Raw genomic sequence first — 12,053 nt, forward strand, 5'->3', positions numbered from 1 at the left:
TAAAACAACATTAAAACAACAACAAAACAAGAATGTGTTCACAGTACACGGATGCCCCACTCGCACAATCATTTTCTATGTTCAGTGGACCGTGAAATTGGAAGAAATTTTCTAATTTGGCATTAAAATTAGAAAGATCATATCATAGGGCACATGTATACCAAGTTTCAAGTTGATTGGACTTCAACTTCATCAAAAAGTACCTTGACCAAAAACTTTAAACTGAAGCGGGACAGACGGACGAACGAACGGACGGACGAACGAACGGACAGACAGACAGACGGACGAACGGACGCACAGACCAGAAAACATAATGCCCCTCTACTATCGTAGGTGGGGCATAAAAACCACAACGAACATAACCAATAAAGTAAAATTATTAGTAATCAAGACGGCAAAACTAGAAACTCTATCATCGACCCCTAACTCATAAACAACATCTAATTAAGAATTTTCAAGTTATGGAACATAGGTACTAATAACAGCTTCCATTTGCAATTGATTATTTCCAAATGATCAAATTCTGGGTCTGGCAAGTTAAGAAAGAGACAATTTCTAACTAGCAACTATAAGAACGTTAATTTTCAAAGAAGAATTGCCACATGATATGTATCTTACTGTGTAACGTACTCCTTGGATCTATTTCACTACTTGCATATCAGTTTTACATACTTTAACACTTGTTATAAGCTGTAAACTGTTTCCAAATTTTGCTAAGATCACTAGATATCTTACCCAAATTAAACTTTAAGAGGCTTTAACAGAACTCTGATAGAGTCAAAATATGTATTTCAGAAACAATCATCTTATCAGAAGAACAATATCCCATAAGAGACCAGCTTAGATGCTACAGACAAATAAGAATTTTGTTCAGAAAGCCATCGATACAAGATACTACTAACTTATCAGAATTCTGTTAAGACGGCTATTGCTTTGAGATGCGACTGTCTTATCAGAATTCTGTTAAGAAGGCTATTGTTTTGAGATGTAAGTCTTATCAGAATTCTGTTAGGGGTTTCATTGGTACTATATTCGATGATTCTTATCAGAATTCTGTAAAGAAGGTTATTGCTTGAGATGCGACTGTCTTATCAGAATTCTGTTAAGAAGGCTATTGTTATCAGATGTAAGTCTTATCAGAATTCTGTTAAGGGTTTCATTGGTACTATATTCGATGATTCTTATCAGAATTCTGTAAAGAAGGTTATTGCTTGAGATGCGACTGTCTTATCAGAATTCTGTTAAGAAGGCTATTGTTATCAGATGTAAGTCTTATCAGAATTCTGTTAAGGGTTTCATTGGTTCTATATATTCGATGATTCTTATCAGAATTCTGTTAAGAAGGCTATTATTATGAGATGCGACTGTCTTATCAGAATTCTGTTAAGAAGGCTATTGTTATGAGATGCGACTGTCTTATCAGAATTCTGTTAAGAAGGCTATTGTTATGAGATGCGACTGTCTTATCAGAATTCTGTTAAGGGTTTCATTGGTTCTATATATTCGATTCGTATCAGAATTCTGTTAAGAAGGCTATTGTAATGAGATGCGACTGTCTTATCAGAATTCTGTTAAGGGTTTCATTGGTTCTATATATTCGATTCTTATCAGAATTCTATTAAGAAGGCTATTGTTATCAGATGTAAGTCTTATCAGAATTCTGTTAAGAAGGTTATTGCTTGAGATGCGACTGTCTTATCAAAATTCTGTTAAGAAGGTTATTGTTATCAGATGTAAGTCTTATCAGAATTCTGTTAAGGTTTCATTGGTACTATATTCGATGATTCTTATCAGAATTCTGTTAAGAAGGTTATTGCTTGAGATGCGACTCTCTTATCAAAATTCTGTTAAGAAGGTTATTGTTATCAGATGTTAGTCTTATCAGAATTCTTTTAAGGTTTCATTGCTACTATATTAGCTTCTTATCAGAATTCAGAAGGACATGAATAATATTGACATGTAATGTATATCAGAATTCTGACCAAAAACACAATGTAGTGTTATTAGAATTATGGTAAGGGCATTATTGTTAACAAGGTAAAACGAAACATAGACATGTATATATCGTATGAAAAGAAAATACATCTACTTTAAAAGCAATATTATAATAATAAATGAATTCAATTAATTGTGGTGGCCTTGCAGTGAGGTGAGAGTTGTTGCTTTGTGATAAAGTCTTTGTAGAATAAAAAATTGACAAATGATTGGTAAACACTAAATCCTTTCCTTTCATTACAAAAACATAAAATTTTGATAAACATTAATAAACTCCCTTAAGCACATTAAATAAATTTTAATTTCAGGCTACTGTCTGATTAAAAGTACACACATACAACAGCAATATGTTTGTCATGTGTCCAATTAAGATTATGAATGATTACTGAAAGATACAAATAGAATTGAATTTGACCTTAAACGTCTGGAAAAATTATAGCTGGAAACTTTGGTACACGTCTTTGAATATTATAGTAAGTAAGACATTCTGCACATTGTAAGTGACAATTTTGTACATTTGTACAATATTCACACTTTAAGGATTTGTAAATCTTATCCTCATATATATGTATATATTCTGGATCATATCCTCCTAATACATGATGTAATAGCTGCTGATACTTGTTTGGAGTTATTTAGAGTCCCACACATACACGTAGAAGCACTATATATAACACTTTTTTCAATGTTGTAGAGCATTCAGTTTCCTTTCCGACGTCAACTTGTATTTCCAAACTAACAAGAGAACAAATGAGTTGTGTTGTTATAATTGTTTATCGCAACATGTACACACAATATTGGTGTTTCAGTTTTTCTCTAAACCAGGAAATGTTGCCTGAAAAAGAAAGAAAATAAAACTTCAACACCCTATTTTAAAGTTTCTTCGATACATTAAGTAAGAATAAAAGGAGGAGTGAGGTACATGTCAATGAACCAGCAATCTAACCACATCCTGAATGTCAAAACACCTGTTCAACAAAATAATGTATAGTTAATATCGTTCGAATCGATTTCTGAACAAATGAGTTCAGATCATTTAAACTTCCAAATATTTGCACTTAACACCAAAATCTACACACAATAAAAATCAATAGAAATTACAGGAAACACTGACGAGGTTACCGGTTTTAAGCAGGAATATAAACTTGGGTCGGTAAAAAACAAAATTTCAAAATTTTCTTAAAGTCAACCGTCTTGAGATTATGTAATGCGTCACATACACCGGTACATGTATTTTAAGATACATCAAAGCAACACAAGCACCGATATAATTACTGATACTCTTGACAGTCACTCATCTCGAGATACAATAATGACTGAGATATTTCAGTCAATCATGAAAACAATAAAGCAACACAATCATCGATATCTCACAATCACTCATTTTGAGATACAGTAATGCACCACAAGCAACGACAAATATTGACAATCACTCATCTTGATATACAATAATGAATCACAAGAACCAAAATTTCTAAGTCGTTGATTACGAGAAACGACAAAGCAACACAGGCACTAATATCTTGACAGTCACTCATCTAAATATACAGTTAAGCAACACTAGCACTGAGATCCTGTTCGTCACTCAGCTTCAGATACAATAATGCATCTATGCACAGAGATCTCACAGTAACTCATCAAGAGATACAGTAAAGTAAAACAACACCGAAATATTGACAGTCATTCATCTTCGGATACAGAAAAGAATTACAAGCACCGAGATCTCGCAGTCACTGATCTTGAGAAACAGTAAAGCAACACAAAACCAGAGATCTTTTAATAGTCACTCATCAGGATATGAAGTACAACAGAACAAGCAATGAGACTCACAGTCACTAATTTTGATAAACAATAAAGCAGCACAAACGCTGCGATCTCTACAGTCACTCATCTTGAGAAACAATAAAAAAAACAGAAGCACCAAGATCTTGACAGTCACTCATCTTGAGAACCAGTAATACAACGGAAGCACCAAGATCTTGACAGTCACTCGTCTGGAGAAACAGTAAAACAACAGAAGCACCAAGATCTTGACAGTCACTCATCTGGGGAAACAGTAAAACAACAGAAGCACCAATATCTTGATAGTCACTCATCTTGAGAAACAGTAAAACAACAGAAGCACCAAGATCTTGACAGTCACTCGTCTGGAGAAACAGTAAAACAACTGAAGCACCAAGATCTTGACAGTCACTTGTCTGAAGAAACAGTAAAACAACAGAAGCACCAATATATTGACAGTCACTCATCTTAAGAAACAGTTAAACAACAGAAACACCAAGATCTTGAAAGTCACTCGCCTGGAGAAACAGTAAAACAACAGAAGCAATAAGATCTTGACAGTCAGTCGACTGGAGAAACAGTAAAACAACAGAAGCACCAAGATTTTGACAGTCATTCGTCTGGAGAAACAGTAAAACAACAGAAGCACCAAGATCTTAACAGTCACTCGTTTGGAGAAACAGTAAAACAACAGAAGCAGCACGATCTAAACAGTCACTTGTCTGGAGAAACAGTAAAACAACAGAAGCACCGAGAACTTAACAGTCACTTGTCTGGAGAAACAGTAAAATAACGGAAGCACCAAGAACGTAACTGTCAGTTATATTGAGACGTGTTCTAACACCACAAGCACCGATACCTTGACAGCCACTCAACTTAAAGATGTTCATACGCCAAAAGCAACGAGAACTTGACGGTAACTTACTTGAGATATTTTCATACACCACGAGCATCGCGATCTTGACAGACACATATCCTGAGATATTGGCAAACACCCTCCACAAGCAATGAGATCATGACGATCATTCAATGAACCACAAGCACCTTTGTCTGTATGGAAATATATTCTTTGATTAAAACACATTAATTGTCTCTGCAAAGATACTAGGCAAGTTATTTTAAAGTTGGACTGTATTATAGATGAGTACATTGTAAACGTTTGTGCACACGCAACACTAGTTTACAAAATGTCATGCCGGTAGAAAAACCGTCTATCTAGACTAATAGTATGTGTTATGTTCTGCTTTTTGTCTGTGTATATGTATTTCTCGTAGGGGTCGGGTCTTCGTTGTTGTGGTCTGATGTACGAAGGAAAGCGATATTCAGGTATAACAATACGATTTTTCAAATTTCTTTTCCAGTTGCTTTTGTTACCTAGTAATATTTTCAACCACAGACGACACATATACTTCCATAAATTGCTCTGTTAATGAGTTTTGAAGATGATCAGTTTTGTAAACACATATAGTATCTGATTGTTATTTTTTTTAGAAAACAGAAGATATGAACATAAGAGTTACACTATTTAAAGAAATTAATATTTAAGAGCTGCCAGGTTAAAAAAAACAAACAAGAAAATTATTTGGACCTTTGAAAAGGCCTCAAAATATAGATATACAAATATTCAACAAATATAGTTGCACAATTATAGTTACTAATGTTATAATGTTTTCTGTTTGTTTTTCATTTGAAAATGATTAATAAGGATTACCTATCTTTTGAGTTCGTGTAGATTGGTCATCTGGTCAGTCTCCTCATCCAAATCATCTTGGTAACCTGAAATACAATATTTAAATCAATTTTAAAAAAGTACATGTAATGTATGGAACATATTTTTACATCGCGATGACCGTGAGGGCATTCTGATGTATTGCTATTGCCTAGATTTCCATTACGTAACTTTCGTTTCGGGTTTGTAACCGATCTTTAAACATGATAAATACGCGCACATAAACGAGTGCAAAATAAAATTCCTTGTAATGTAAAGTAAAAAATCATTTAAATATCTATGCACAAAGCATGCGGAAGATATCTCAAGAACATGTTGCGGCAATCCCGGCAATGACCGGTAACTCTGCATAGAAGATTGTGTTTGCGGGAAGATTAGAATGCCTATTCATATATCCAATCCTTTAGAAAAAAAATCGAATGTCTACAGAAGAGTGTCCACCATACAATTGCATTGCACTATTTTTAGAATAGTAAAATATAATAATATACAAATGGATGAAAATTATATATACATGTAACTAATATATTAATATAAGATATAACAACAAACCAGTGTATACTGATTTGTATCACTACAATATAATAGTTATTACATGATTTTGAATTTCCTGTCATTTCTTCATCATCCACGCTCGAACTTGTCTCAGAAAAAAAAATATCTCTGTACATTAACCTCAGTATCAGGTATAGAGATGTGATTTCTTTCTGTGGCAAGTGCTTTTGACCATCCACGAGAACTTGCGGTCATCCGATGTTCAGTACTTCAGTTCTTTAATTATACGAGTCACAGAGACAAATAACTAATATAGGATCCAAACAAACTACAATACACATCTCTTCATTTTCATATTAATTCATGTTTCAAGATACACATTTTGCGTAAAAACATAATAAATGCAAGCGCCATGCAAGTATTGGGATGTTCACACTAGAATGAAATTAGCTTCTTTGTTATTCATACCAAATTAAACCAAAATATTTTATAGATTCTTGTACAACACAGTTTGACCTCCAAAAGAGTGTCTCGGATTTTTTCTATTGTATTCCATTCTCTCATTAACCTTCAACGAAGTTTGCAACCTCAATTCATAAGAGATCTCTTAAGGTAGAACTACAGTCTAACAGTGATTTTTTTAAGATATTTTTTTTATCACATAATTTTAAAGTAAGTATTATTCTGCACAGTTTGTAAAAATCCAAAAATCAATTTTCAAATCACAACAGGGAGTAAATTGATAATGAAATTATGTAAATAAAGGCACATGGTAATTAATCTAAATATATAGGCATTTAGGAGAGTCTAATATGTCAATCATCTGTTAATGCCAGTGTCCAGCTGTTAATCACTGACCACAAGAAGAATAGTGTGGTCTTATTTCATTGTATCATGTGTATTGCAACAAAGTAATCTATATAGCTTTGAAGTAAACAGTGAAAAGAGAAAGTTATTAAAAAGGAGAAAATCTAAAGGGAAAAAAATCTTACTAAAATGAACAAAACTATATATATAAGGATAAGAGTGTGAAAGTATCTTTGAAAGCCTCTGACAAACTTTAAACATTTAAGGTTCTTACTACAAACAAGAAGTATATGTCTCTGAATCTGTCTTTTGTTAGGAGTTTCAGGCACTTTAACCAATTTTAAGTTTATGTGAAATTTTTAAATTCCATAAAACTGAAGAATCATGTGAGGCAGTCTATTTCCAGCAAGGGGATCAGGTCTTGATCTTTTTTGGGACATGTCTTTTATTGCATAATTTTAATGTTCTAGCTAATTTCATAGTATATTTCTTTTAAAATACAAATGAAATCATTCTTTATAGTGAATATAATGATGTCAAAAATTGTTTTTATGCAGCTGGTCATTCCTGTTATTCTCTTATCTTAGACTGTCTGGAGAGAGGCGGAGCTTTGTCTATATTTTAAAATTGCTACATCACAGATGTTGGTCAAATCTGTGACGTCAAACTCCCGCCAAATGCTAAGTTAGTGTTGGTCAGTGCACATATAATTCAAAATTTACAGTATTAGAGCATCAAAGACACAAAGTGTGTGGTTATATTGATAAAATAATGGTGTCAGGACACTCCTGGGGTGTTCTCAGTGGAACTTTTGTTTTAATGATGCATTTATAGGGGTTCTAAGGGGGAAATTCAGTTTTTAGGTAATTTCTCTGAACAATTTTCATGAGAATTGTTAGCAAAAAATGAAAATAGAAACTTCATTGGTACCCCTTTTGGTTTGACTTTGATATATGTGATTAAAGGGAGTATTTTCTACAATACCATGTCCCAGTTTTTGGATAATTTGTTTCTAAATGAATTTATAGTTGTCCAAAGATGAAAGGTGAAATGAGGTGTGGTACCCAGCAGTTAAATCAATATATCTTCTTACTGGAGGCATATATCAAAAATCTGAGACACGGTTTTGTTTATAGTGTATGGTTGATTAAAGCGATGAAAACAAATTTTCACTACCATTTGACCTGAATGTGTCATTTTCATCCGAGTTGGAAGACCACTTTTTTGGCAATTAAGGAGCTATAGTTTGAGATTAATCATACCAAAAATTAATTTATTTACAGATTAAGAAGAATTAATATTTCACCTCTATAATGAGCTAAAGATTTTAAAAATCCCTTGAGTAGTTTTTGAGAAATTAATCTTTAAAGACTGTTGGTTGGAGTCAGAAAATTCTGACTGTAGTGCTACCTTAATTTAATTAGATACCAGTATACAATTTGTTCCATTGATGTTTTTGGAAATCTAAGACAAAATTTTGAAGATAACTGGTCAAGGAACAACATGTGTGAAAATCAGGAATATAGGGGCACTCATCTAGGAGCTAATTTCATTTAAAACTTCATTTTCATGATACCAATGAATGTGTGACAATTGATTAAATAAGGATTTTCCTACTTGCACCCCATTAAATTCAATATAATTCACACATGTAAAATATGGAGATACTTCAGGATTGGCCTTTTAAATATCATCAATTAGGTTTTGACCAGTAAGAAAGCATTCCATTTCAGCTATTCTAAATATATAATGGAAATGCACACCCTATGCATCGAAAATCAGATCTAGCGGGAGATGTTATATCATTATTGACCTTGCTATAACTTAAGTCAGTTGCTACTGATATGGCCAAAACTCCGCCCACCAGGATAAACCTACTATTAATGATCTCAAAAGTGTCAGTAGTTATAAAGCTATGAAATGATTATATTGATTAACCACAATGTACTGCCCACATGTTCTTATCTTGTATCAGTAAGACACGTGCATTTGTTTATAAAACTAATTATCATCAAAACTCATTATAAGTGCAAGATATGTAAAGAAATACCAAGAAGTAACAAAAAAAAAGCTGAAAATGAAATTTAGATAAAATGTAGTTGCCTTTGTACAAATAATTTCTCATATTTTCGGAGGGAAAAATTTGACCGCCGACCCCTAAAATAAAAATATTTTTGTACCCTTTCCCTAAAAAAATGTGTTTGAAGAAATTTTCTTTTTCTAAATTGTGGTTCAATTTACAGTGTAAGAGACATCCATACACTTAAACACAAATTATTGTCTGAAACTAGAAAATGCTTGTTTTGGCACCTGATTCCTGAACGGTTTGGACAATTAACCCCAAAATGAATCCTATCCTTCTACGTATGGTATTGAACCTTGTAGTACAATTTTCGAGCAATGAAAATACTTAAACACAAGTTATTGTCCTGAAACTCGTAAAATGCTTGTTTTTGGCCCCCTTTTTGGCCCTTTTTTTTCCTATAGGTATGTAACCATCACCTCCCATATACAATCCCAACCTCCCTTCTGTGGTTTTGATTTTATACAGATCCGAACACTTAAACTAAAGTTATTGTCCGGAACCCAAATGTTCTTCGGACGACGACGTGATAGCAATATACGAACGTATTTTTTTTTTGCAGTCATATGATAAATGTATGAAATCGATAAAAAATTCTTCATAGAAATTCAGTATCAGCAGCAGTCAATTTTAAGAGCTCAAGTCCATATGATTATTTTCCAGTATGCCGGAGGATTTCTTGGCTAATATTATCATAATTTAAATGCAAACAAAATGATAAGGATTGTCAAATCAGACAAGCAAAAATTCTCAAGAGACTGTCCTTATCAATAATCAAATAGTGTATATTTCAAGTATTTGTTTCAATACTATAAAAAAAAAATATAATAACAACTTAATGCTATTATAGTTTATCATTAACTAATGCTATGTGCTGTGCTACATATATTCAATACATAATTCTTGAGCCCTCATATTCTTGATAACATACCCGGCCACGTCCACTTGTATTTTTTGTCTATCTGATGAGTTAAGCCTTTTTCAACTGATTTTTATAGTTCGTTCTTATGTTGTACTGTTATACCACTGTTCCAGGTTAGGGGGAGGGTTGGGATCCCGCTAACATGTTTAACCCCGCCACATTATTTATATATGTGCCTGTCCCAAGTCAGGGGCCTGTAATTCAGTGGTTGTCGTTTGTTTATGTGTTACAAATTTGTTTTTCGTTCATTTTTGTTTACATAATAAGGTCGTTAGTTTTCTCGTTTGAATTGTTTTACATTGTCTTATCGGGGCCTTTTATAGCTGACTATGCGGTATGGGCTTTGATCATTGTTGAAGGCCGTACGGTGACCTATAGTTGTTAATGTTTGTGTCATTTTGGTCTTTTGTGGATAGTTGTCTCATTGGCAATCATACCACATCTTCTTTTTTTTATAAATACTAGTTTTTAGATTTCAAATTGATATAAAAATTGAGAAACCACAAGTGGTGCGGTAAATACTGTCCATCGATCTTAACAATGATAAACTACATTACTTTAATCCACTCATAAACCAAAGAATGGCTAATGAATTCATCCCTTAGTATCTTCAACCTCCTTTTTATCAACACGTTTATTTATTTTAGAAATGTTCTAATGTTTGAATCTCTTGTCAGTTCAAACACATGTATATACGGTGTACTAAATACAAGTTCATTTTTCTTTTTTCCCTCACTATTTTAAATATAAATAAATTCAAATTTGAAATAAAATAGAAAAATAAATATATTTCATGAATGCAGTGACCCTTGTATATAGGTGGGAATCTCAGAGAAGAGAACAAAGAAATTTACGATACTACATCATGTAGGCATATATTTATTTCCCAAAATGGTTTATTCCACTCGCAAGATTAATAGCATTTGCTATTTCATAAAACAAAAAGAAATTTCCTAACAATTATTCAATTTCTTCAAAATAGTCTTTTGTTATACGAATTTGATTTGTCATATAAAAGTTGCGTTTATCATTGACGCTAGTACAAATGTATTACAACTAAATAGTGTGTACATTAAATACGACATTCTATTTTGTCTAACATAATTAAAAAAAAGATACATATAATAATCTCGTGATTCATGAAAAATATTAAACTTGATATATTCACAAGTGCCTTAATAAGTGTAGATTGCTTAGACATAGCAGCAGCAAAATTATATAGCCATGATAGCAGCCCCTGTCAACATTCGAAAAACGTGTTTGTCACATATAGTAATTTGTTCAATATATTGCACTTCCATTTGGTAAATTGCAGACACAATGCGTTTTAAAGTTTGTCTTCTAGTCTTTGTTCGCTGTCTTTTTGCCATACACCAGACAAGTTTTGTATTTATAATTTCAAAAAAACAAGAGGCATATGTAGAAATTATAATTATATATTTTTTTTTTATATAGATTAGACCGTTGGTTTTCCCGTTTGCATGGTTTTGGGTCCTTTATAACTTGTTGTTCTGTGTGAGCCAAGGCTCCGTGTTGAAGGCCGTGCATTGACCTATAATGGTTTACTTTTTTAAACTGTTATAATTTGGATGGAGAGTTGTCTCATTGGCACTCACACCACATCTTCCTATATCTATAAATAACACTTCTTATAAAAAAATCTTATAAAATTGGATTTGTACACGAATACATTGATCGGCTTGGTGAGATAACCCCATCTGTTAGTTTTTTCAGAAAATATAAATGATGCACAAGAATCACTAGTTGAAAAAACAGAACTTTAAACTGAAAACATCTGTCGAAATATTTAAGTGAAAGTTCCTTCCGCTACAACATGACACTAGTTCAAATAATTATGACGTCTGGCAAGGCTATTTTAAAAAATAAATCTGGGACGCTCGTCGTAGGAAGGCGTCCCCGAAAAAGATAGCCTTGCCAGACAGGGGCAGACGTCATAATTATTTGGACTAACATGACACCATCTCTGGGAAGGCTTGTTACGACCATTCTCGATTATACAAAATAGTTACGTCTACAAAGTTACGTTTCTAATAACCTTTTTTCCATTACAAGAAAATTATGTATACAATATTTGTACTCACCTTTATCAGTTTTCTTTGAAACGTCCCCTTCGTAATATATTGACTACATTCTCAATATTGCCTTCCATGACCTGGAATCGAATTTGAATTTTGAACCAATGAGTATACGTCGCTTATTTTCAAAATTTTCAAACTTAC

The 12,053-nt window shown here is 32.8% G+C and overlaps 1 long non-coding RNA gene across 1 annotated transcript; it reads right to left on the reverse strand.

Annotated features, from left to right (window-relative positions):
* Positions 1-1,443: 1,443 nt before the first annotated feature.
* Positions 1,444-11,992, reverse strand: LOC139511584 (uncharacterized). The gene is made up of 3 exons (XR_011662050.1): positions 11,916-11,992; positions 5,489-5,553; positions 1,444-2,830 (listed from the first exon to the last, which is right to left on the reverse strand). It is a non-coding gene; the product is annotated as an uncharacterized lncRNA (long non-coding RNA).
* Positions 11,993-12,053: the final 61 nt, after the last annotated feature.

Source organism: Mytilus edulis, chromosome 2 (genome assembly GCF_963676685.1).
Source record: "Mytilus edulis chromosome 2, xbMytEdul2.2, whole genome shotgun sequence".
NCBI lineage: Eukaryota > Metazoa > Mollusca > Bivalvia > Mytilida > Mytilidae > Mytilus > Mytilus edulis.